This window comes from Haemorhous mexicanus, chromosome 2, assembly GCF_027477595.1.
Source record: "Haemorhous mexicanus isolate bHaeMex1 chromosome 2, bHaeMex1.pri, whole genome shotgun sequence".
In the NCBI taxonomy this organism is placed as follows: domain Eukaryota; kingdom Metazoa; phylum Chordata; class Aves; order Passeriformes; family Fringillidae; genus Haemorhous; species Haemorhous mexicanus.
Window position 1 is genome coordinate 80,811,896 of NC_082342.1, and position 27,595 is coordinate 80,839,490.

A 27,595-nucleotide genomic window follows, 5' to 3' on the forward strand; every position below is an offset into this window, starting at 1 on the left:
TTTTTGTCTTTTTGGATCAAAGCTGGAGCATTGTTCAAAGACACACTTTCTTGCTCATTTTTATCAGTGACTAAGGACTCAATTATACTTTGCTATCAAGATGTCATTTTATAAAAACAGTGAGAATAAACAAATGCATTCTTATGGAACTATTTTTCCCTATTATCTTTTCACCTAAATGTATCTGCAGCATGATCCAAAAAGCCTGAGAAGTAAAATGATTCATAAATGCTTTAAGATACTCAAATATAATGCCATATTTACAGTAAAAGTGGCAAAAGGACAGGGGTTGAGAAGAATGGAAATTTTGGCAGATGATTCTCTCACCAGCAAAGGAGAGGGAACAGAGAGCCACTAGAGGACATTTAATGCATGGACCAGCCTTTAACTAGTCCAAGGTAAAACTGCCCAGTAATGTGAACATCCCATGAACTTAACAAGACTTCCTCTAAATGCAAAGATGGGAATTGCCGAAGGTGTTTTCTTTTTGTCACAGAAGTCCTAAATTCTTTCCTTTCTTTTTTGCACAAATGTAGAAAACACACCTGTTTTACTTGTGATTTTTTTTAAATAAGCATCTAGTGCATGCTTTTTAATTGCTGTGTAAGCTGATATTTATTTATTATGCTTAGTATTTCATTAGAGATGTCAAGAATAGTGTTCACACACTTCTTAAAAGCCCAGAAGGTTAGTTTCTGCCTGACATATAGATCTATAATAGTTTTTCTTACCAAAAAATATATGATTAAACTCAAAATTCTACTTTCTTTTTTTATAAACCCTATTCATCCAAGTATTCAATATCTCAGTGCTCAGAAGTTAACTTTGCAGGTGATGAATAAAGATTAAATAAGGCAGAATCATCCCTAATTTCTTTACATGTAAAATGTAGTGCTTCATAATTAACTTAGAAAGTGGGACTGCTGTTGAAATGAAATGGAAAATGTCCTCTTTAATCTGTTGCTCCAGGTGTATGTAGATTATTCATTACTGGAATAAGGAGACTTTGTAACTTAAAGAATAGTGACAGAACAAAAGAGGAGAGGAAATGTATAGTTTATAGAGTTCAGCTGCTATGCGTACTTGTGACAGAATGGCAATTTGATTTTCTTAGCAATCATTATAGAAAAGAATTTCTAAACTGGCAGCATTAAAGCATAACAATGAGTGTAATAAGCAAAAAACTTACAGCTGTTGGTTAGTACCTTTGGAGACGAGCAATGCCTCATTATAGAATCCTTTTCAGCATTATTATTGACTTACTCTTTTCCAAAGATAGGAGTCTATATCCTAGGACACGACTAATTTTGTTCTGATTACTGTCAAAAATAATTCCTGATTTTTTGGCATGAGGTAAAGGGAGGATTTTTGAGCCGTCCCCTCAATTGAAATGGTGGTCAGAGAGCAATAACAGCAGGAAAAAGTGAAAATCCCACTTCCCCATCTCTTAACTGTGAATGAAGTGGGTCAGAAATAGACTCTGGCATGTATCAGTCATAAAGCAGCCAAGAACTGCCCTTATAAATATTCAAATGGAAGTATTTGCTGCTGGTTGGATCTGAAAACAGGTGTAATTTGAACTGTTTCTAAGAGCAATTTTTTTCTAAATATAAGATTCTTTAAAACAAATATACACGCTAAAAAAGAAAAAGTGTGCTGATAAATTGTGCAGATAAATAAGTTACTTCAATATCAGTACATTTCTGCCTTGGTGTTTTGTCTTTTCCAAATAGTTATGCTCTATTTAGCCAGGTAGGTTTGCCTTTGAATATTATTCACTTTGAGGAGAGTGGACGTTTTTCACCCTGGGACCATAGTTTCCTTTTGGTGTTTCTTTTGCTTGTTTGTTTACTTTGGTTTTGGGTTGGGTTTTTTTTTAGTTTGTTAGGGTTTTTTCTGTTTTTATAAGAGTTGATAGATTGCAGGGTTTTCCTTTTTTACAGAACATGAAGTGAATCTGGCAAAGGAGTTACTGCATCAGTAAAAGTGAACAGCTATTTTTGGGATGTGCTTGGAAATTTGAATGGGTCTCATCTCAAAGCATGTGGTTCAACTAATGAGAGAATTGACTTCAGATTGTTCCATAAATTGTATTCTGGCTTAGTCAGAAAGGTGTAAACTGATCTAATGTGAGAGAAATCTCTTTTGCCGCAGGAAGCTGTGGAGATGGTAGACTGTGGAATATCAGCCACCATTTCACAGTGCTCAAAAAAGAGCTGTAGTTGGAGGTAACAGCCTACATTAGCTTGGCCCTTCTGTGAGAGGGAAGAATCTGTTTGATCATGTAATCTCATCTCCACACCTTATCAGTCATCCTGCTTTATAAGGACTAAAGAGTACTCAGAAAATTTTTCATCGGTCTGATAATATTGTGTATGTCCGATAACATAGCTTGAGTCATTTATTCAAGGGACTGAAACTTTACATTGCACCAAAACTTACTTTCTGAGCTAGAGATTAATTACACAAATGGAAAGATTTCTTACCTCTTTGTTCCTATAACTTTTAAAAAGTGGCATTTCTGTTTCCCTTATACAGGTTTTATATGCTTTATTCTAGTTTTCGTGCACATTTTTTCATCAAAAGAATAAAAAAATCTCAGAGACCTTACTAAGCTAAGAAACAAAGACTTGTAGTTGAAAGCCAATCTTATTGGCTTATTTATTTTTGTAGAGATTTATTCAGAATCACATTTCTTCAAACCTGGAGGCACTTGGGTTGGCCCAGCTAGTCTGGTTCATTAAGTCAAAGTGTATAACCTTATGTAACCAAATTTCAGAAGATCCTTACTTTTGATGAACCAAGGTACCTTATGTTTGGAGTATGTATGTCATAGGCTTCTCCAAATGAGCAATGAGAAGAGTTAAGCATCTCCAAAAAGCAGTTCTCATCTCCAGACACGTTGGCTAACTTTACAATATTGCTCTCTTTTTTTACCAACCATAGAGAAGAGAATAACTCTTCTTTGCGTTCTTCATCTATATGCATGGTATTAGATGGGGAGAGAATCCACTCTGTTGATATTAATGTGCAATATAGTATTTTGTAGCTGTTCAATTAGAGATTGTTAGGATTTTTAAATTAGAGATTGTTAGGGTTTTATCTTAGGTACTTACATTAAAGCTGTTCCTTCTTAAATGACGTAAATACAAATTTTAATGACATTTTATTCAGCTTTTATTGGTCAGTCATTGTGGAAATTATTCTGAAAGGAGAGCAGACCAAGGTAATGATTTTATGTAGAAATCAGCTTCTTTAAAGGCAACAAATGTACAGTTTTAATAGAGTTTAGTGTTCTGGTGTATTAATAGAGTTGACTGAATAATAAAAAATAGATTGCTGAATATGTTTGAGTAAAAGTAGACCAGTTTTCCTTTATGTAAATTAGTATTTCTGAAAATGCTCAGTTTTGGAAATTGTAAATGAGTTAATCACAGTATTTATGTGATGAACCTGCTTTTAGTTGGTCAGCAGCTGAAGAATTTTGCTTTTACGTAAGAGATCTAAATACATGGCTACCTAGTCAGGCATAAAATTATCTAATTAAAATACACAGTCTGTAAATAAGTACATTGTAAACATAATTTACTAAATTCTACTTGCCAATACTACTGAATAATGAGAATATCAACACAAATAGAAAATTATCAGCATTAGAAAAACTTCCTGAATCCTATAACTTGTAAAACTTGCAATGGTATTTCATCACATGTCCTGATTAGCGTTATGACACAGAGTTTGTATGTGGTTCTAGCCATGAAAGTTGTTTAGTATTATATTTTCTTTTTTCATCATAGTCTGTAACTCACATTCTTTCTGTTGCTCTTCCACATACTAGGTGGCTCACACAGTAATTAATTTGTATTTTGGGGGGGGTTTTGGTGGGGGGGGGGGTTAGGGTTTTTGTTTTTGTTTGATTTGGTTTCCTTGTGGGTTTTCTTGTTTTAGTTTTTGGATTTGTTTAGAAAGAACCTGACAACTCAAATAAGTTTAGTTGGCTTATTGACTGGAAGCTGTTACCCAGTCACCAGTATGAATATAAATCACGTGTAGCAATGATGCAGGTAAGTCATGAAATAGATCAAGACCAGGACATGAGTTTATGCAGTACTACTGCAGTACCTCACTTGTTGATCATATTGGATGTGTTTAGATTTTATTCATCTTTTTACGGCTGGCTTTTGCTGTGCTCACAGTGAATACTGCAATTAGCACAGAGGTCTTTGTAGCACTTACATTAAAAGCATAACATTAGCATGAGTGTTAAGTGTCCTGGGAATATAGTTCGTGTCTGTACAACTTAAGAATTTATATTGCTGGGAAGGTTTTTAAAACCCAGCTTTAAAGAGTTATGTAAAAAGTTATGTAAGTACATAAAAGGATACATGACTTTGGTTGGCAGAAAAAGTCATGACCAATAGGAACTGGAAACATGACTAAGGTGCAATTATTTTATCTCCTGAAGCCTTTTTTTGATACCTAGTATCCCATAACCAGTTGCAGCATGTGCTTAGAAATTTTTCCCAAGCAAACGTGATCTGTGAATCCTGTGCTCTTTTCCCGTAACGTATCAGTGCTTGAGACTGTTGTCTCCCATAAATAAATGTGTGTGAGCACTTGAAGATTGTGCCTTTTGCTGGACATGCTGGACACCAGTGTTCTTCATGGGCTGCTCAGGATACCTACAGTATTTCACCCACTGGCAGAGTCAAGTGCCTGAAACCACCACATCAGCCTCTCTTCTATTGTTCCTGTATCTCATTTTGGCTTGGGCGCTTGGCACCGGTGTGCCACTCTCTGAGGAAACAATGTTCTCCATGCAGATGGGGTGGCCTTGGCAGTGCAATGTACTCTCACCACCTCAACCCACAGTTGACTGGCAGCTGTGTCCTGGAAAACTGGCATATTACCTTGCAAGGGGCACGTTGCCATCCACAGACAATCAAGCACCTCGGCAGCAAAATGATCACAAATGAATATCAGCTGTTAACGTTCAAGGAATGATTCCAAGTCATTTGGGTTGGCTAGAAGCATGAAGTCTTTATTCTCTTTATTGCTAAATGCAGAAGTCTCCATTGCACACTGCCTGCTGTCTTACCCATAAATAAGTCTAAATTGAAGAGTAATTCTCCATACAGTATTTACAGCACAGATATCAGTGCTCCTTCATAAATACATGGTGATAGGCACTTTTCAGGAACATTTTTAATTGAAAATCAGAAAATATACTGAACATTTTTGGCTTTGATATCATATCTTACCCGTGTTCTGAGAAGCAGTCTGTGGTCAGTAGTGAATTAGACTGTTCTCAAAGTTAACAAACAAATGTTTCATACCACTGCCTTTTCAGAACAAAAGGCAGGACAGAAATGAATGATCTGACTCTTGCCCATAGTCATGAGTGTAGACCATACCTTTTTTAACCAGGAAATCAGATAGTGCAATGAAATAATGCAATGAATAGCATATATTAGGAAAACTTAGCTACCATTTAAAAATGTGATTTTGATCTGAAAAATGTGTCAGGAGACATTGTGAGTTAGTTTTTCTTCATAGATTATTTATCATATTTTTACAGATTTCCTAAAATAAAATAGAAGGAGCTTTGAATTAGCAAACCTGTATATTAAAACAAGCTCAGTTTGGCTCATATGAAGATTTACTGAGCCAAGGTCCCTACGTAGTTCTGTCTTGTCTCCAGCTGAATGGGACATTTTCAAAAAAGATTAGGATGCTACACTGAACAGTTATGGACACCTAAAAGCAAGAATAAAATTGAATTCATTCTCTTTATTTCTGTGCAGTTTGTAGGGCTAAGAAGAGTGAAAAAGACCAGTTTTTGATTTTTCTTGCCAGACACTGAATGCATATAGCTGGCTGGAATGCTAATACCATGATGGCATTTTTGCATACTGTATTCTCAGACTAGAAATGAATTCTGATTTATCACACAGCTTTTAGGGCAATTTTATTTGACCTTTTCTAAATACTACATCCATTTATCTCTGGGAAGCTGACAAAGTCTCTTTTCCCTGTGACATGGTATTATTTAGAAAATATGAAAGTTGAGGTTGGTTTTAAATTACTGGCTTCACATAGTTTTATTATGAAAAAGGCTAATAAAGTGCCTTCCCCACCCCAATTGTTCAAAATTGTTGGAACATTCTCATTGTGGGGTTTTTTCATTGTCTCATTTTTCCCAGGTACTATTAGCCAAGGTACGTGGATAAATAAAAAGGGATGGGGAGTGAACCCTGCCTTCAAAGTGGCACAAATTAACTCACAATAACAGGCCCATCACCATGTGGAGTGAATGATGTCTTTACACATATATCCACAAACTAAATTTCTTTCTTTTAACAGGGGTGAGTAACCTTGGATCCTGGCAGGGAAAAAAAGGTGGGAGGGAATGGTATGTGCCAGTTTTCAGCACCTCTGTGTCCTTTCACAGCAAAATGTTATCAGGATCATCATGTTGGATTTCAGCTGGGCTTTGTGCTGTAAGTGCCAGCAGAGCAGTGATACACAATAAGCTGCCTGCCAGCTGGGCTGAGAAAACTCACAGCAGGGTGGGCAAGTACACCAGAACCCCGTGTGGAAGGACACATCCGAAATGCGGCTCTCATCCAGCCGCTCTCAGCATCTCTGGAGTGCAGTCTCTCCAGCTGCAGGCTTCTCACAAACACAGAGCAAACAGTATGAAATCGTTGGGCCTTCCAGTAAGCAACAAATCTACAAAGGCGAAGGAATATGCCCTCAGCACTTTGCTCACAGTGCATTGTAAGGTTATGAGGAATCAGGCTTAAAAACCATAGGACTGTAATTTTTTTAAAATAACTGAAATCTCAGTAGGTGGAGGTGTTCAAGTTTATGCCCCTTTGTTTTATAAAGTCAGCCCACATTACTAAGCTCACAAGGTGAACTCACTGTGAGAATTAGCATTCACTGTTTGCCAAGTTTTGTAGGCCTTTATTTCAGGGAGCAGAGATGGTGCCAATTGCAGGGAGTGGGGCTGTGCATCCAAGGAGTAATAGGAGTGATATTGTGTGAAGGTACCTATTCCACATTCTAATGGGAAGGTTAAACATTCTCTGCTCCCATCATGATAAATCCTTGTCTGTCTGGACCACTGAGCTGCTCCTTCTGGAGACACATCATGCCTATGAATAATTCTGGCAACATTTTAAAGCAAATTAGAGTATGGCTTTATGGAATTTTCCACACTATCCTCACACAGAATGGATTATAGATGTCAATTATTTTATCTTTTAAAGAGAAGGATGAGATTCTCTGTACATTTCTTGATCCACTGCATAGATGAAAATGGTGTTATGATGAGTTTACAAGACCTCTAAGGCTGATTAATTTCACATAAAATAGTAGTATGAGAGAATCCTGTTAAGAACAAAGAAACTATAAAATGATCCAGATGCAGCTGCATCTCAGCATTACTTCATATGCTGGCTGTTATACATCTTGCAAATGCTGTTGACTCCTCTTGAAAGCAGTTCTTGTTAACTGTACACTAATCCTATTTGTATTCAGTGGCTATGTGAATTTCTTTTTGTAGGGTTGTTTTTGTTTTTTTTTTTTTATTTCCCTGGAAAATTGTGCTTGTATACAAGAGATCCTGATGATGTTATTCATATAAGGAGCCAATATATTACACACCAAGAGGCACAACAATCAATGCAAAACAGTATTATGAATCTCAGGTGAATGCCTGAGACAATGTTATAGCTTAAAAGAAACAGAATAATTTCTTAATAAACTTATTCTCTGAATATAGGATTCAAAACATATTTTATTGCTCTATGCAATGAGCATTCCGTGGTATTTTGGACTTGCTGTTCTGTTACTGCTTGTGATGTGTCAGTATGTTGACTTTGTACAGAAGTTCTGACCTGGCAAAAGACCTAAAAACATACTCATCTTTAAATCTGAGATACTAATTCAAAACTAAGAACATCACTTAAATACTTTTCTAAATCAGGGCCAGAGTCTCCACAAATAAAATGTAATATGAATATTGAATTTGCAGAAATAGATTTTTCCTTTTAAAAGTGAATGAGATTTATTACTATTACACAGTGTTTTTGGAGTGTTTCACTACTATTTAGCAAAAAAAACCATAGAAAGAATAAGTATTTTTTCTACAACCAGTGATTCATGGCTTTTAGCATGCCAGTGCAAGATGGCATTTTTATCAGAGGTAAAGTTAAATAATTAGTGCTCAGAGAGTCATGAGCTGTCATGCTCATTGTTATGGCAGATTAGTAAGGATTAGAGATAAAATGTATTTTTTTTTTATTATATAGATAAAAAGAAAAAGGGATTACCAAGTCTAAATCCCTCCTATTTTAAACTATAACATTTTTTGGAGGCTAGTGTGCTCAAGAATTGGGACTACTTTAATACTTAGAATAAAATGATTGAAAATATACATTATTGAATTATGTAACCTGATGTTTTGGTAAAAATGAGCTTTTTCTGGAGTTTGAGAGAAGACTGCATCTCTCAAATACGAGGTTTTCCTCTTCCATTGTGGCATGGTTTAGGAATGGTGTTCTCCAATTTATTGCTCCCACTAAAACCATGGCGCAGCTTTCTCCCTCTCCTTTTCCCCCCTTCCCACTGTGGGTGGCTGGAGAAGAAAATTTTAGGCATAAAAGGTAAAGATTATGGGTTGAGATAAGAACAATTTACTGGAAATAGCAGTGAGGTAAGAAAACCTCTTAACATGTAGTTATAGGATAGTAACAGCAACAATACCAATAACAGAAGTGCACAAAAGACTGACCTGATTCATGTGCAAAATGCTCCTCGGAGCCCAACCCAGCCACACTACCCTGGCTGGAAGAGACCCCTTCTCCTGGGAAGAGACTCCTTTCACCCCACCCCTGTCAATAACATTAGGTGGAGTAGAATAACCTCTGTGTCATAGCCATGCCCCCTCTTGGCTACTGCAGAAAACTAACTCTGTCCTGGTTGAAACCAGGACATCTTGCAATCACATTGATATCCAAAAGTGAATTAAGATTCACTTTTGGATATTACACAGATGCCAGTAAGGCTAAGAATATTAAAACAGGTAGAGATTTGAGTGGTTTGGTTTGAGACACCACTGAAGTGGATTTCACTGCATACTGAAACTACTCAGTATCTAAAAATTAGGACACTGAAGTGCTCATTCTCTGGGCTCCTGGATTTTCTGATTTCACTAAATTACTGTCTGGAGACCAGGTGATTTTTTTTTCCAAGACTATGTAAACTTACTTTAGGAAATTCCAAACTATCTAGAATACAGCCATGCCTATACTTCTGATCTATATTTACTTCACTAGGGCTTGCAAGCTGACCTGATACTTTGGGAAATTTTCTTTCTCCTTGTTTTGAAATTATTTGTGTATTTACACCTGACAGTCTCAGAGCATTCTTCTCCCAGAACAGTTAGGTAACACATTGGGGTGTTTTGAGAACCAGCAGCCTGGTGATTAGAGGGGGAGTATCTTAGAATAAAGCTAGTTTTGACTGATATGTCCACTCTGACTTCTTCTTTGTTTTGTTTCTCCTTCACCAAGCCAAGCTAAAAGCAAAGAATTCTTATTGATTAATTATGAATTGTTCTATCTATAAAAATCAGTCTGCTGCCCTTAGAAGAACAGAGTTGGATCTCTATAGAGAGAAAACTTTTGGCAGCATGTCTATAGTGAAAGAAACCCCGCTTTTCAGATGATTGTTTGTAAAATACAGAGAAAAATTGAGAAGGAGCATAGGGCACTCCCTTCCTATGTGGAAAGCGCAGAAATTAGAATTCTATTTCTGAAGAATAGCTGTTAGCAACTTCCTGACTCAGAAAGGTTGCTCTAGATGAAAAGGATTGAGTATTGACAAATAAACATTAATTGATCATAAAAATAAACATTAATTGATCATAAAAATGGTTAGATATGAGTTGGTGTAACTGGGTTGCATTTAGTCCAGTCTGAAAAAGATTTGACCACAGCCTAGATTGATTTGAAAAAGTGTTCCCAGTTTCCATGTGTCCACCACCCAAGAAAGATACTGAGAGAGTGATGAAGAATGTCGTAATAATATTTAGAAGTAATAAAATATGTCCCATAGGAAGGGAATGAAGGAGTGAAGTCTATTTCTTTTGGGGGGAAAAAGGCATAAAAGGTGGTTTAATTGTGGATTTTACACACACAAGTGTGGAACAGCATTTTGATGATTTCTCTTAATTGACTAAGACACATAAAGATCCTCTGTCTGGAAGCTGAAACTACACAAATTCAGGCTCTATTCACTACACACATTTTTAATTGCAAGGGTAATTATCCATAGAAACAGCTATTCAAAGGCTATGATGGCCTCCCTAGCACTTGAAGTTTTGAATATTAAATTGGATATTTTTTGAAATAGCTTTTCAAAAAGCTCTGCTGTGTTTTTAACCTAGTTATTTTTTGGCTGTGTTTTACTAATCTTGACATCAGATGGCTGCAATGACCCCTTCTGGGTTTAAAATTCTACCAATATAAAGGGAAAGTACTGAACTTTGATAAGTGAAAACTTAGTCTGATCAAACTAATTTGCCAAATGGTGTGGCCCTACTTGGAGCACCTAGATAAGACAGCACAGAATAGATGCAGTGAGATAGATTTGTCTTGAAGAAATTTCTGTAGCATTTTGATCCTATACTCAAGGGAACAGAAAGATCCTCAGAGAATAACTTAACATGTAATACAGTAGAAGGTATGTAAGCTGTGTGTAGACTGCCTGATACTATTATTAATCATAGAAGCACATAGTGTGTTGGGTTGAAAGGGACCTTAAAGATGATGTCATTTCAACACCCCTGCATAGGCAAGGACACCTTCCATTAGACCAAGTTGGTCAAAGCCCTATCCAGCCTGCCCTTGAACACTTCCAGGCATTGGGCATTCTCTGAGCAACCAGAACCTCATCACCCTCACAATAAAGAATTTTTCCCTAATATCTAATACAGCCCTACTTTCATTCAGTTTGAAGCCTTTCCCCCTTGTCTTATCACCACTTGCCTGTATGAGAAGTGCCTCTTCATATTTCTTTTAAGCCTCCTTTAGGTACTGGAAGGCTGCCCTAAGATCTTCCCAGAGTGTTTTCTTCTCCTGTTTGAACAATCCCAACTCTCTCAACTCTATTAATGCTGATAATCTGTAATTTTATACTTACAACCCTAGACTACATGTGCTTGGTACTATACAAATATGGATTTTTGTTTCACAATCTCTGTGTGTAGAGGTAAAAATCTCCATCTTGCTTTGTCTGCATACCTGTATCAGGACAAATCATGTCTCTTCAAACCAAAGCCCGTGCCTCATGTTGTTTCTAATTCAGGGATGTTGTTTTCCATCCAGGCTAAGTGGATGGAAACAGCTGTGCCCATCACTCATGAAAAAAAAAAAAAAATCCCTTCCTATTGCTTTTAATTTCATAATGTAAAATAGTTCTTTAGATCATGGAGAACATAATCTCCAAGACCTCATCTCCAGAGTAAGCCTGGTGATAAGATGTAGGGCCTTCCTGTTTACTGAGCAGGAGCTGTGGAGCTGTACTGCAGAGTATAACCTGCATTTACACAGCAGAATACCCTGCTGGGAGTTTCACTGGTTTGGAAAGTGCACTGCATTCTCAAAGAAAACATTAGAACAATAAAAACTTTTTGATTTTGATATAACCTTTGCTTGAATGAAAGAAAGAACAATAACCTCTCTTTCAGTATAGGTAAACCTTTCCAACAGTTCAGCCAAGTGGGAAATGTCTTTATTAAAATTCCTCCCTCCTTCAAGGGAGCTGGGTAAAACCCCTTTTTGTTGAAAAAAATCACCTTGATACTTGAGAAACCCCTGTGATATCTGAAGTATACATATGTCTTGTTCAGTGAGTCAGTTCTTGCAGTGTTTGGTGCACAAGCTGCATGCTGGAGTTAAAGGGTTGGATGATTATGGAGTCAACTGATCTAGAAAGATTTCTCCATGAAAGGCAGGTTACTTTAAAACATACTTTGAATATGCATTTAGCATCGGTGACTAGTCAAACATGGATATTTGAATCAGATAAACAATTTGTTATTTATGAATGTCAGATTACAAAAATAATTTGAATTTATGACACTAAGGTTTAAACAAACATCAACCTAAATGTATGTAAGCCTGAAAGTCCTTATGAGCATTTCAATAAATGACGCCATCCTTGGTACTTCAAAAACCAGGTCACTTATTTTTTGCACCAGTAATGATATAGGAGATTTGAATGAGGCCTTTTTATTAAAATGCTTGCATAGGGCATTAAAAAGACTTATGTAAATGGCATTTTCAAATACACAGAATGGTTTCAGTTGGAAGGGACATTAAAGATCATCTAATTTATTAAAAGTAAATGTAATCCATACTGCAATGTGTGATGCTGTATCAAGTCGTACATCTTGTTACATTTGCCTGAGAAGCAAGCGTGTAAAACTTTGTCTCTTTGCCTATCCTTTTCAGCACAAAAAGTACATCCTAAAAAACTGATAATATTTGTATTGTTTGCTGAGAAACAGCAGGAATTTTTTTTAAGTTGAAAGCAAGACAGAGTCAGGGCTCTGTGGGAGACTGTAGACACTGAATTATCATATATTTGTGAGTATTCAATAATCAGTTCTGTGCAGACTAAAGCTATGACTAAAGCTTTTTTGAATGCTCTAGGTGCAACACCAAGCATAATTTTCAGTTCTCTGCTCATTATAAAAGAGAATAAAGGGTTGAAATTATTGAAAAACATGCAGTTGGCTTCAAAACAGTTACTCTTCAATGTATTTAAAATACAAGTATTTGAAAAATCATATAATATTAGCAAAGTAAAAGACCAGTTGTTCCTTACAGGGTGTTTCTTAAGTAATCCACACAGAAACAAGGTAGAAAGAAAGACAAATAGGTAACTATCTTAAAGTACTCAGATAATGTAATTTCGGAAACATTTATGATCATTATATGTTTGTTTATTTTCTTCTGCATTTGTAAGTTTGAAAAGTAGTTCTACTGAAATAAATGTTGATGTAGGGAAGAGATACTGGCTGATTTGATGTAAATCCCTCCAAGCAAATAAATAAAGCTTAAAACTTTGTTCTGTACTAGTCACAGAGCTTGTGGGGGCTTTTCAACACCAGCACTTTAAAAAGCAGAATTGCCATGTGCTGTCACCTTGTCCACTGCAGGACCAGGTAACCTTTAATACTGCAAGATGTGGGGTGCAGTAGATTGCAGTGGTCCTTAATGAGGTTCAGGCTGAACTTTCTTATATAACCTTGGGACCCTTCACTCCCAAGCTGTCTCTGGACAGGAGCACTAATTTTGTTTCATTATCCTAATATGTGGCTCTGTTTACATCCTGCTTTTCAGCAAAGGTTCAGCTGTGGGCTATGGCCCTACCAGGTGGAAATGCATCCAAAGTCAGCAGGGAGGCAGATGGCAGCAGATTCTCTGGGCTGTGGCAGCCATTAGTAACTGTCACTTTTCAGCTCAGACCTGCATAGTTTCCTGTTTCCAGATGGCTCTGTTAAAGCACTTGGGTTTGTTGCTGGTTAGTTCTCAGGAGCAGTGTGGGAACAAAACCTTTGCACAGAGAGGCTGAGGTATCAGCCTGGGTGCTGTAAAATTAGCTCCCTTCCAGGGCAGGAGCCTGATGACACTCGAGGGCAGGAGCCTGATGACACTCTTCCACTCTACTGCCTGACAGACCTTTTCCTTTAAGCAGTAGTCTCAGATTAAAGAGGCAGTTAGCAATTGTCTGCTATGAATGGAAATGCTCCTGTAGCCATGTCCTCTTCTCTGCTGGGAAAAGACAGATAAGAGCTGAGGTCAGATGAGAGCTAAGACTTGGCATCTACTCTGTGTATTGGAGCTTGACTGGGTGGCAGGTTTGCCCTGTTGTCTCCAGACATTACAACATGGATACCTAAGTGCCTAGCAATCAAATGGTGTGCACTCTTAACAAATTAGGATCTAAGCCCAAACTGTGTCCACTGTAAATATATTATGCTGGGGCAAATACTATACAATGATAAATATTAATTAATAATTATCTTAATTAGAACACTGCAACAATCAGATAACCTTTAGTTTTCAACCAGGGCATTTCTCCCTTCCAACATATTTTTTTTCTTTTTTTTTTTTTCTTGTAACCAACACCCCCTTCCCCCTTTGCATGCTTGCATCCTCTCATGTGAATCTTCTCAGACATTGAATCATCTGACAATATCCTTTTTCTTACCCATTTCATTAGCTGCACCCTCAGCCTTGTCTCCAGCCTGTGTTATTTTATCTGTCACTGTATTGCCTCTTGCCTTTGACTGCAAAAATTGAAGAGTAGTTTTGAAAATATCTTCACACTGTGAATCAGCTGTAATAAAGACATTGTTTTTCCAACATAATGTCCCTTGACACAGAACAGTTTATGTTCCTGGAGTGCTTTCTTGGCCTTCCCTCTATTTCCTTTCTGCCATCCCTTTTTAATTAAAAGACATTTTGCCCTCTGTCCTGTTTGTCTCTTTCCATCTAGCAATTGGTCATTAATACATTTATCCAATTAAATATCAGAGTGGCTTTTATATCAAGTGGGACATCCTAAAGTCAGTAACAGATTCTCTGATTTCTGTTCTTCCAGTGTCTATACTATCAACATAATCTTTAAATCAATGTTTCCCTAATCACTTTTTGAATTATGAACATTATTATTTTCCTGTTTTCTACATATATTTTAACTCAGAAAAGTTTGACTTTTTAAATTCCTTTCTTTTGGACTCCTCAAGAATTAACCTCACTCAGAAGTGCTGGATTCTGCTCTTAGTTTCAAACACCAGATATCACTTCAGAGTTTAAATCAGTATCACTACTCTGTGCTACAGATGCACTCTCCTCATGCTCTATAGGTTGTCAAGCTTGGTTAAGAAATCAGAAGGAATTGCTACTATCCATAGATAAATGGTGGACTTCGCTTCTCTGAATTTCATCTGGTCTGTTGGCAATAGATCCTCTTTCCAGAAAACTAATCCTACTGTCCTCACTGATCATTTTGTACAAGTGTTTTGAGAGGGACTATTCTCTGTGGTTATCCTGTGTTGAAAACCACTGTGCTATTTACAGGTTCCTGTCTGGTGCTTTTTTTTAAGGTTAACAAAATTGAAGCTACTTCATTTCAGTCAGAAGAATAGTGAAGATAATCTTTCTTAACTTCAAGATAAAACTATTTTTACAGTATCAGTGTGCAACGCTTTTGGTCTCACTTTATCATTTTTTGCCTTTCTGCTCAAGGAGAAAGGGCAGCTAATGCAGTATTGCTATCCTGTTATTCCTTCCTCCTACAAAACATCTATTTCTACTGGAGGTGGCAGTTAACATTGTTTGTCCCACTTTGCCTCGATTAAAGTAGCGGGAGGAAATCATGTGTCCTGGGGAGCTGCTCTTTCTCTATTAAGCGAGTGAGTGGGCTGCACCTGGAGTTAAAACAGGCTTTCTTTCTTCTGCTTCAAGGTCAGTGGGACTGCCTGATTGATAAATAATGTCTCTGTCCACTGCTGTCATGCAGTTCAAAATGCAACTTCTCAGAAGGGATGAAAATCAGAAGCAAATTGAGTATGTTTTTTTTTTTTCATGAAGAGCAGTAAATTATTATAGTAACATTATATGACCATTTGTTATATTAGGGCTACTTGCAGAGCTGATTGCCTCAACAGGAATGGCAGAATGTGATATAGTATTTGTGGAATGGGAGATACATCATGGTCATTACGACTGTTGAAACAAACCTCCTCGTAAGTAATGAAAGATACACAATAAAATTATGAAAGGAACATACTCAGGCAAATAATCAGAGAGATGGAGCACCTCTCCTATCAGGAAAGACTGAGGGAGTTGTGGTTTTTCAGCCTGGAGATGACAAAACTCTGAACAGACTCTGTTGAGGCTTTTAGGTGTTTAAAGAGGACTTCTAAGAAAGATAGGATCAAACAATCCTGTTGGAGGTGTAGAGATAGCGCAAGAGGTGATGGCTTTAAAATAAAATCAGGTAGGTTCAGAGGAGACAGAAGGAAGTAATTTTTTCTTATGAGGGGGTGAAATGCTGTAACAGGTTGCCCTGCCACCTGGAGGTGATAGATGCCTCATCCCTGGAAACATTCAAGGTCAGGTTGGATGAGGCTCTGGGCTGCCTGTTTTACTTGAAAATGCCTCTCCTCATTGCAGAAGCGTTGGACTGGATGACACCTTCCACTAGACGAGGTTGCTTAAAGCCCCATCCAACCTGGCCTTGAGCACTTCCAGGCATCGGAAATCCTCAGCTTCTCTGGGCAACCATGTCCATGTCACCGATAACAGAGGTGTTCCCAGTGCTGACCCCTGAGGCACGCCACTCCTCACTGGTGTCCACCTGGGTATCAAGTCATCCCTTAAATCCATGCCTCTCCATTTTAGAGTAAAGGATGTTGTGCAGAGAAATACCAAATGCTTTACGCAAGTCCAGGTAGAAGGCATCAGTCACACTTCCATTATACACCAGTGCTGTAACACTGTCATTGAAATCTGCCATAGAATTTGTCAAACACCATTGGTGTTGGTGAAGCCATATTGGCTGTCACCAAGCTGTCACCTCTGTTTTCCTTGTGCCTTACCATCATTCCAGGGGGTTCTGCTCCTTGAATTTGCCGGGCACAGAATTGAGACTGATTGGCCTGTACTTTTATCCTTTATAAAAATGGGGTTATGTTTTCTCCTTTCCTGTCAGGGGAACTTCACCAGCATGCCATGACTTCTCAAACATGGTTAGTGGCTTAGAGCCTTCATTACAAGTTCCCTTCAGATCTTCAGATGCATCTCATCAGGTCCCATTGACTTGTAAGCATTCAGGTTCCTTAGATGGTGTAGAGCTTGATCTTCTCCTGTGATGGGCAGTAATTAATTCTGCCAGTCCCAGCCTTTCATTTCTCTGAATTGGGTGATGTGGTAAGGGCATGAGCCAGTAAAGAGTAAAGGGAAAATAATTTTGTGTCTGCAAGGTTTATGTCCACAATGGACAATAAACAATTCCAGTGATGGTTTCTTTTAACATATGTGTATGTCTTTGTCTGCTCACTGAATGTCAGACTTCTGCAGTCTGGAAGGGGGATCTCACCAACTCAGAAATAATTTTTTGCAAACTTTATCTCTTTTACTTGTTGATTGGATCCTGTGCTATGACATCTGGAACACTAACCCTAGCAATCTTTGGAGTCAGCGCCCATGTGGCACCAAAATTAAGGAAAACAAGCCTATTCATTTACATACTTTGTATATTTATAAACCCACCATTTTTCTGTATCAGTAAAAACTGGCTGCAGAGACAAATGAGCCTGGCTCCCTTGGTTTTGACATGACTGACATTAGCAGAGGTTTTGACCTGCTGTGTTTAGCTCTGGTTTACAGTGAGTCACATAAAGCCAGGACACATGATGTTGCAAGTGCTTAGAAGAGTTTTAAATCCTCTCTTGAGAAGCTTCTGCACAACAGTGCTAATTTCAAATATGCGAAACTTTACAAGCAAAAGAACTGGGATCAAGCAAAAGCAGCACTGGAACTATGAAATAAGTCTTAAAATTATTTCTAGCAGAGAGTATTGGGTTGTAGCTAGTAAAAACTGCCACAGGATCCGAAATTACATTGCTATGGCCACTGCATAGGTGGAATGGGACCTCCAAGATACATTTCTGCTGGAATATTATTACTTGATTTATTTTTCATCTTTCCATGCAGCTGAAGATTCTCCCTCAGTTTTAATGAAAATAAAAACACAGCTGGGTAGGAACATGATCTCCTGGAAAACAATGAATTCTTCACACTTCATGGAATAACATAAAAAAAAGAGAACCCACAGTAGGGTATCAAAGATTACACAGAGGAGTCAGTGACTGACAGAAACAAAGTAAGGAGTGCTGGCTGAAAACACAAGCTTGGGGAAACACAGTCTCACAGGAGGTTTTTCTGAGGAATAATGAGGGTGGCTCCAAACACACTTTCCTGGGGAAGGGATGAGGTGAAGTGTATAACTGCAAGTGCACTGATGTGCAGGCTCCTGTTGTTCTGGTCACCTGCCAGACCAGGACACCCCTGAAGCATGTAGTAAGGGATTCAGGAATGGTAGCTGTTGGCAACCAAACAGCTGATCCTCATGGACTTTACTGCAGATGTTTCCATGTACATGCATGTGAATGTTCGTGTTCATTATATACGAACATGCACACATGTGTCTGTTGTTTGTGTGACTATCAAAGCTTTAACAGTGTAATTAAATAGGTGGAAGTACTGTGTTACTGACATGAGGGCTTGATATTATTAGAGTTAAGCATTGTTTCTGAGGACATTATCAGCTTGAAATCTCCCTGCATCCCAAAGTATTCTTAGTGTTTAAAGGCATATGTTAAAATATGGTAACTATAAGGTAATAGAGCTTGAAATATTTCACCTCTTTATTTAGAGTGTGTGACAGCATTTTGTATATAGTGGGTTTCCCCAGCTACCCAGTGTCACCTTTAGTTGTAGAAGGTGTAGAGGAAAATCATTTTCAAGGGGAAAATTTTTGTGTCTTTCTCTCCTTACTACCTGTCCTTGATCCAGATTTATTTTAAAACCTGGCTCTAAATGTAAGCATAAAAAAGCTGAGGAAAATTATATTATTTGCATACTTCAAAAAATAACATTTCTCTATAAAGTTCTCCTCTAGATCAGGCCCATTGCCGGGGTAATTAATGGACAGATGCAGTCCTTGGAACTACTTTTAACTCATCTCTTGAAACTGATTCAATTTTAATTAGATGATCTCTCTTTAATGGTGCTTACTGTACAGTCAGTGCTAGTGAATATGAATATTCCCTTCTTAGCCAGGAAGTGGTTTCATATAAGGTATTTAGGGATATCTCAGACCTCATGTCAGATATTATGATACCTGAGAATTTATTATTGCCATCTTAAATGCAGTAGTCCCTTGAATAAAATCATTGAAGTTTGAAAAAAAAAGTTGTATTATTTTTCAAATATGTGGCAATATCACAGAAGGAAATAGCACTGTCATTACACATTTAACAATGCAGCTCACATTTCTTCCATTTTTACAGCTGAAAATGAGCCTTGTTCTATGATTATGATATCTTCTGATCCTTTTTATGTGACAAAAGGGCATATTTAAATTTTATCCATCATGATTAACTAAAGCCTCAGGAAATGCTTGTATTTGCTAGAGGTGACCTTTAGTTTGCACCAGGAAGAAACTGCAGCTTTGGTTCTCCAAGGGTGGATTGCCTTTTGGAAGCAGAGCTGACTCCATACAGCTGTGTTTAAGATCTGGGTATGGTAATAGTTCAAAAATGTAGAGGAAAGGAGGCAAGTGATTCTGAGAAGGAAATGGACTGAAGTTTATTTTTTCTTGACACAGTGTGAGATTTGGCTCTGCTCTGTACCTTCACAACAGAATCTTTATTATACTCTCAGGAATGGTGGTTTTACTGTCAACTTCCCAGACAGTTTTTCAGCAACGTCTCTGGTTAGTTTTTCCTCTTCTTTCTCATTTTTAATGACTCTTTAAATAAAGACTACTAACATTCCTAGCCATGTTTAAAATTCTCAGGTCAAAGAATTAGAAGAAATAATTTCTTTTATTTTCCCCATAATTATATCCCTTATATTGAATTTTTTGGGTCAGTTTAGGAACAGTCTTCCCCAAATTATGGAACATTAGAGTGTTATTTGTAAATGGAGCAATTGTAGTCTGTCAACCAATTTGTTGCAAGCGATTTGTTCAATAAGACTGCGGGAGGAATGACTGTGGAGTAAATGATCTGCATGGAAGAAAGTAATGGGAACAGACTATGAATTACTTTGCTGTGAACAGAAAAGCTTCTGTTAATCTCTTCAGAAAAAAAAAAAAGCGGTCTGTCTGCTTTCTATATGGTTTATTTCCTTTTTATTTTGAGATGTAATTCACATCTCAGAGACCGTTTGCCCTCTTGGCATTAGTTAATGTCTCTATTTTATCTCTGTATTTAAATAATTGACAAATCTCCAGAGATCAGGGTAGTTAGGAAGTGGAACTTGGACTGCTGCTTCAGCCTGGCTTCAAAATAATAATATTAGAAAAGTGCAGCTTTTCATTACATAGCAGTCAAACTACTCAATCAGGAAAAATCTGAATTTTATGTTCCAGGTTCAGTTTACATAATAAAAAAGAGGTAGAAAACAGGAAATATTTTTTAATATATTTTTATGTAAATAGCACATCTTAAAAGGCTGGTTTTTTCAGCAGATTCAAAATACAACTTCTACATTATGTTTCCTTTATAGCATTAGGCTGACCACAGCAATAATAGCCAACAGCTGAAGTAAAATGTGTTGTCAAGCAAATAGGGAAAGAGAGAATTAAAGGGAACACCTGTGTCTTGTTAGCAATCATTTCCATGCCGAACTTGTAATATCCTAAATAATACAAATTTAGCTAGAAGTAACAAAGCAGATGGAAACATCTGTATATTGTATGCGATGACAGTTATTGGTAGAGGATCTGGCCCTGGTTTTCCTCTCAGAAAACATTATTTGCATAGTAGTTTTCATCCTTTGCATCCTTAACTCATGAAAAAAATTGACGTCTGATGAAGACAGAATAGTTTCTATTAGAAAATTAGTACAGGGAGACAGTCTGGCCTTGATACACATACACAGGTACAGATGTAAGTCGTGTACATGTCTGGCATGCACCTACAGTGAACATTCTAATGAGCATAACTGGAAAATATTTGAGCTTTCTTCAATGTACCACCTTCTCACTAAGGGAAAAGCTTATGAGAAGGTGCTGCAGTGCCAGGGATTGCTGAGATGTCAAAAAGCTCATCAAATGCAGCCAGGCGACCACAACCCCATAAGAGAAAGTCAAAGGAATTTAGTTCTCCCTAACATCAAGTGTCTCTATGGGAGGCACAGACCATGCAAGCAACCTGTCCCATTCTACTCTGCAGGGAAAGGAAGGGGCAGCCATTCAGCTGGGCAGGTGTCAGTGTCTGTTTTAGTGTGTTTTTGTGTGATCTCAATATGTCTGCAGCCTCCATCAACTGCAGAATTGACTAGGCTCCTCTGGCTGCAGCAGGAGCTTGGACAGACTTCCCTTACAGACACATAGACATTGGAAGCTGAATGTCTGAACCCCCAAGCTAACTGTCACTTTTGTAGCTCCTTTTCACACAGATTCAGTTCCTAATATGACAGCATTTGCAGTATAACACCACCATAACTCTAGCTTAACTTTTAAGAGAATTCAGATGTCACCTGACTAGGGTTGGAAAAGATTTTTCTTCTGCTAGTCATTTTTGTACCTACACATTTTTTACATTCTTTTTTAATCTTCCCCAGTCAAGCTTTCATTGGAGAATGGAAAGAAACCTGAAAGCAACAGTAAAAAAAGATGTATGCAAAGGGACAAGCATACAGGACCTTTAAATTAAATTTATGGCTCTTTGTAAAATCAATTTGAGTGAAAATTCTGCAAAGGAGAATTCTTTAAAAGCCTCCTCTCTTTTTAAAATGCTAAAAGAAATCAAGTGCAATGAATCTCTTTGACCCAGATTTTATTTTTCATCCTTCTAAGATGTATCATAAATATGAATTCTTTTTTTCAGTTGAAAGGTGTTCTGTCAGCAGGCTGAGGTGGTTGGGCACTGGGTACATTGGGCCTGCATATCTCTAAGATGCTACAATGGCAGAAGCTACACCAACTTGGAGACAGATGAAGTTTACAATATATGGAAATATGATGAAGTACTTTACTGCAAGTGCTTGAAGACAGGTATTGTTTTTTTTGGGACATGGAACTTTTCCAAGATTATGTATTTTGGAGTGTGACTCAGTACTGACTTCTTGCCTATATAACCAAGTGAAGCTTTTTAATTGCTCTTCTCCTTCACTCTAGGTTGTTTACACCTTATGTTTCCAAAGAAAATATTGCCTAATCCAGCTATCCAATTGTGGAACTTCTGACAAAATAATTTCTTCCTCAGATCATCCATGCAATGCATTATTGCTTCAGCTTTCTGAACTCATTTCTGTAGCTTTTTGAGTAAGTGCAATGTTTTCAGAACTTACTGCTGTTCCTGTAGATACTATATCCTTTTTTAATTGTCCCAGTGTAGTTTTCTCAATGACTTCTTACAGATGAACTACAAAAATTCTCTTTCACTTAATTTGATGATTCCAGTTGCTAGCTGGGGATATCTTTGACTAAGCACTCTCACTGTTAAGAGATTCTTGTGATGCAAGTAGAATAATCATTGAAGTTGCAGAAACAGTAATTTATTTTTCTGTAGCTTTTCCCTTAATTCTGCTCAGTTTATTTGTAAGAAAGTCACGCACTCTTCTATTTTTCATCCAGCTATTAAGCATGTTATATAAGAAAGAAGTAAGCATTCTAATAATGAAATTACATTTCTTAATGCATTATTCACCAATCTCCAGAGTTTTAATGCTATTTTGTATCGCTAAACACTTACTATATTCATTATTTAACATGCAACCAAAATGCAGATAAACCAGGCCATTTGGGTGGTCAGTCAGAAGGCAGAGAATATGAATCAACCAAGGAATGTCTTTTCATACCAGATCTTACTATGTTGTCTCACCAAATTTTCAGAAACTCTGCAAAGACAAAATCTCTGTTTAAAATAAAAAAAAAAAAAAGGTCTTGCATCTGTTGTATTCTCTGCCATTTACCTTCTTCCTCATTTGTAGGGTAGCCATGGCTCTCACCCATCATTAGGTTCTCTCATCCTCTACATTTCCAAGATACTAAAGACCTTCATAGATAGCTCTTGTTTTCTGCATATGTGTTCCTCATACATATCAATGACAGTTGTCAACAGATTCTACCTGTAAGCTTCTAGGTATGTTCTTTAAATCCTTGGTGGCAACCAAACTGGTAAGACAATTAGGCAGGAAAATGACAGAAAAGGAAGAAGAATTTGGAGAAAAAAATAGCAGTGCTTTCCTCTAATCCAACAAAGGTTACTGTTGGAAAGGGGAAATTTTATGTCTCCAGTGTTTTGTATCACTTGTGTATTGTAGAGCCTGTGATTCATATATCAGATAGTGACTAAATGTCTCCAATAATGACACTATCCAGTTACACTTTTTATGGAAACTTAGGGTTTCATCCAGACCCTATGCCATTGGTTGTGGATGAGCTATGCTCACTAACAGCTTGAATAACCAGTCTTTGTGTTTCAATTAGGGCGTAACACTCCTCTAACAACTTCAGTCTTTTAAAGCTTAAATATTTTGAGATGACCCATGTCCTAGACACTTTATGTGGTTTTTTATTTAGTTAAGAACCAAACTTCCAAGACACTTCTATATTAAATCACTATAAAACAAAAAATTCTTTTCACTTTTAAACTCTTTTCACGTGAGATGGCATGGTTGAGGCTATCACGTCCCTTTGTCTTCAGAAAATCTCAGGGCAGAGTGCCATACCATTCCTGTACCCAGGTCCTTTCTGCCTTAGTTTGTCCCACCATTATGTCATAGAGTATACTGACTTGGAAGGGATCCATCAAGATCATTGAGTCCAACTCCTGGCCCTGCACAGGACACCCCAAGTGTCATACCTTGTGCCTGAGATCATTGTCCAAATGCTTCTTGAACTCAGACAGGCTTGGTGCTCCGAATATTTCTTTGGGGAGCCTGTTACAGTGTTCAGACACCCCTTTTCCTGACATCCAGCCTATACCTACCCTAAATGAGCTTCATGCCATCTCCTTGAATCTTGTCACTGGTGACAAGACTGAGGAGATCCTGGCCAGCCTTTCCACTTCACCTGATGAGGATGTTGAAGACTACAATGAGTCCTTCTGTCGGTCTCCTCCAGGCTGAGCAGACCAAGGGACCTCAGCTACTCCTCATATGGCTTCCCCTTCAGACCCTTCACTGTAGTTGCTGCCCTGCTTTGGACACTCTCTGATAGCTTAGTGTCATTTTTATATTGTGGCACCCAAAACTGCCCCCAGCACTCAAGGTGAGGCCACCCCAGTGCAGAGCAGAGCAAGACATCCCATCTGATGGGATGCTGTCCCTGATGCCCCCCAGGACACGTTTGTCCCTCCTGGCTGCCGGGGCACTGCTGGCTCACATTTTTCTTGCCACCATCCACCAGGACCCCCATGTCCACTTCCACAGTGCTGCTCTCCAGCCTCTCTCCCTGCTCTACACACACAACCTGGGTTGCCCTGGGTGCAGAACCCAGCACTTGCCCTTGTTAAATTTCATGTCGTTGGTGGTTGCTCAGTTCTCTAATTAGCTGAGGTCTCTCTGCAGGACCTCTCTGTCCTTGAAGAAGTCAACAGCTCCTCCTAGTAGTGTTGTCAGAAAACACTACTACTTGCTTAGTATCCCTTTGAGTCCTGCACCCAGGTCATTACTCAATATTTTGAAGAGCACAAAGCCCAAGAAGGAAACCTGAGGAGCTCCACTAGTTGCAGACTAGTGACAGGTCACCTGTCTGATGTCACCCCATTCACTGTAACCCTTTGTGCCTGACCCCTGAGCCAGCTGCTCACCCATCTCATGACGTGCTGATCCAGCTGTGTGCTGGACACTGTCCAGCTGTATGAAGGATCCTATGAGACGAAATATCAAAAGCTTTGCTGAAGCTGAATCCAGAAAGATTCTGTTTACTGGCTTCTCTCGATCATATCATAGCAGGATATCCTGTCATAGCAGGAAGTCAGGTTCAACCAGCAGGAAGTTGTGCCAAGTGTGACTGATGACTGTGTTGCCCTCCAGGTGTTTTTCAACACCTCCCACAATAACCCTTTCTATGATTTTACTGGGCACTGAAGTGAGACTCGTGGGTCTGTAGTTTCCAGGGTCCTCCTTCTTACCCTTCTTGAAAATCAGGACAGCGTTCACCAGCTTCCAGTCAGCTGGGACCTCTGTGTGTTCCAAAGACTGCTCAAAAATCATCAAATAAGGCTTTGAAGTATCAGCCAGCTCTTTTAGGGTTCTCCAGTGAATCCTGTCAGACCCCATAGATTTCTAGGGATCCAGCTGGAGCAGTGAATCCCACATTAGTTCAGGAACAGCTGAGAGTTTATCCTACAGTCATGATCAGGCATCTCAGAGTGCTGAGACCTGCCTCTGTCATCAGTGTTGAAGATGGAGGTGAAGAATGCACTAAACACCTCTGCCTTGTCTCTGTCCCTGTTTGCAAAGACACCTCATCCTGCACTGGTCTAGTGTTATTTCCACACTGCCTTTCAACATTAATGTATTTGAAAAAAATATTTGTTGATATTTTTGTGCCTGTAGTGCTCTGAATTATATTTTATTCCTCTTTGTGTCCTTTTCTGATCTTGGTGTGTTTTCTAAAAATCCACTGTTTGTTGACCTATGTGTCAGAATGTTGGCTTTCACCTGAAAATATTTTATTTACCTTTGTAATTCATGGGGGGAAATATTTTTTTAACCTTTGTAGTTAATGGTACCACAAACTGTGGTTGCTGTAAGTCCCAGAGATTCCAAAACTCAAAGAGGAAGACCCCCCCAAAGCCCTCAGCCTTTTACCCACACGCAAAACATAAAAGGCTATTGAATAAAAATGAGTCTGATTTTGGAGGAACTGACCCACAGTTGCTGAGGGCTCCTGGTTTTCAAGGCATCAGTGGGAGCACCTGCAGTGGAGCTCCTCCTGTGTAATTAGCCACTGCCACTTTTTTCCCTGTGTGGTGGTACCTGCAGAACCTGCAAACGCTCCGCTGGGATTCCTGTTAGGTAAGTGTCAATGTATTTCATTTTGCAGGTGAACTCCAGAGCAAATTATATTAACAAGGACTCCCAAAATGGGTATTTGGGAAGGACAGCATTAGAGCATAAAGATGGATATTGCAATGGATATGCTAATACCTAATTAGATAGCCTACTTATAGATATCTCTATAGCACTCATTACCAGAGCAGCTGTGATATGATTATATCAGCAATCTGAACTTTATCAAATCATTAACTTATGGTATTAGTAATTTCAGAAGAGAACCACAAAATAAATGGCATTTCTGGCATTGCTGTTATTGTAATACATGACATAGCACAGTTGCAACTGGCAATTAACCATGTGATCAAGGACTGACTCATTAAGACTGACACCTGTATGATTGTCAACTGTGGAGTATTGTGGTTTTAAATAACTCAACACTTAGGACTTCATACTCTGGCTGAAATATAATCTCTTGGGAAGAAGCTTTATAACTGTGAATAACACTCTTTGGGAGGCAAAGTGCACTCTGTGGGTTACCATGTACCTAGTGGTATAGTTGCAGGTGGTACATGAAATAGCAGGGCCCCTGTTTGGCAATGTCACCTGGAATGGGTGCCAGAAAAAACATGTGCTTAGCAGTCTGTGAAAGAACTCACACAAACCTGGTGGGACTCATGTGTTCCAGAAAACATCTAAAATGTGTCTGACATTGCTATAATTTAGGAAATCTGGAAGGATGTGGATTGGAAAGCACACTTCACTTTCTGTCAGCTGCAGTGAAGTTGTGTTTGGCTGTGCTGATGGATGGTGCGCTGGACTGGCACTTTAGAAATTCTCGTCAGTACCCACTGGCATCTGGAGGGCAGCACTCAGGTAGGGCTACAATCTGGTGTTTGTTTCTCCAAATCCATTGTGTTGCTATTCAAGAACATTCTTTTCTCCCTCAGTGGAACTGAATTGCATCATTTAAGGTTACAGATTGATTCAGCTTTCGGCTAACATTCCCTGAGTGAAACGTACCACTTCTGAAAGAGTGTTAGACTCACAGCAGTAGAAGATGAAACCATTTGCTTATCCACAAAAGTTTCTGTAGAATCAGTGTCACTGCATTTGCTAACACATGTATCTAGTCATGGTTTGATGTTTCTTTTTTACACTTAGAAACCACAATGTCTAAAGTGCAGCTTAATGACCTATGACTTGCTGGTCATTCAGCTTCAAGTCTACAGCAATCTGCACCTGTATTTTTTTTTTGAGTGGAACAAAAGAAGCTGATTTATTGAACTGAGATCATCAAATAATTTTATGTCTGTTCCCAAACATGCCTTGCTCTCAAATATCATGAGAGAACTAACCTTGTGAAGGATAAGTTGCCACATTATTTACTGCCTTACTTCAGCAGATCCAATATTTTTCATGTTGTCCCCTTTGTAGCCTTTCTAAAAGAAGAATCTGAAAAGGACAGCATGATTGTTAGCATATTCACAATCTACATCTTTATTCAGCTCTTCTTCATTTCATCTTTCATATCTATTCTTTTAATCCGGAAAAAGACTTTCTTTCCTCTCTGCACTCCCTGAAAGATATTAATTCAAAATCACATTAAGGCAAAAGCCCAGGTCACTCAACAGAAATAAAGATGTGAATTTCCACTAATCAGATTCTCTCTTCCCAGCACTGTATTTCCCCAGTGAAATGGAAAGAACCAGACATCCCACTGGGTCTTTTATAAAACTGTGCTAACATTACATAATCCCAAAGGCACA

The 27,595-nt window shown here is 38.3% G+C and overlaps 1 protein-coding gene and 1 long non-coding RNA gene across 5 annotated transcripts in view; one reads left to right on the plus strand and one right to left on the minus strand.

The window, feature by feature from the left end:
• The window catches only part of GPC6 (glypican 6), a 715,829-nt gene that overhangs the window by 400,300 nt on the left and 287,934 nt on the right, over positions 1 to 27,595 (plus strand). The window lies entirely within an intron of this gene.
• The window catches only part of LOC132323699 (uncharacterized), a 51,151-nt gene continuing 36,366 nt past the window's right edge, over positions 12,811 to 27,595 (minus strand). For 2 of the 4 annotated variants that reach the window (XR_009485404.1, XR_009485405.1), the window contains exons 5-6: positions 27,185 to 27,281; positions 12,811 to 13,850 (exon numbers count right to left, since the gene is read on the minus strand). This is a non-coding gene — a long non-coding RNA (uncharacterized LOC132323699). The remainder of the gene's footprint in view (positions 13,851 to 27,184; positions 27,282 to 27,595) is intronic. The other 2 variants (XR_009485413.1, XR_009485412.1) reach the window with 2 other exon arrangements.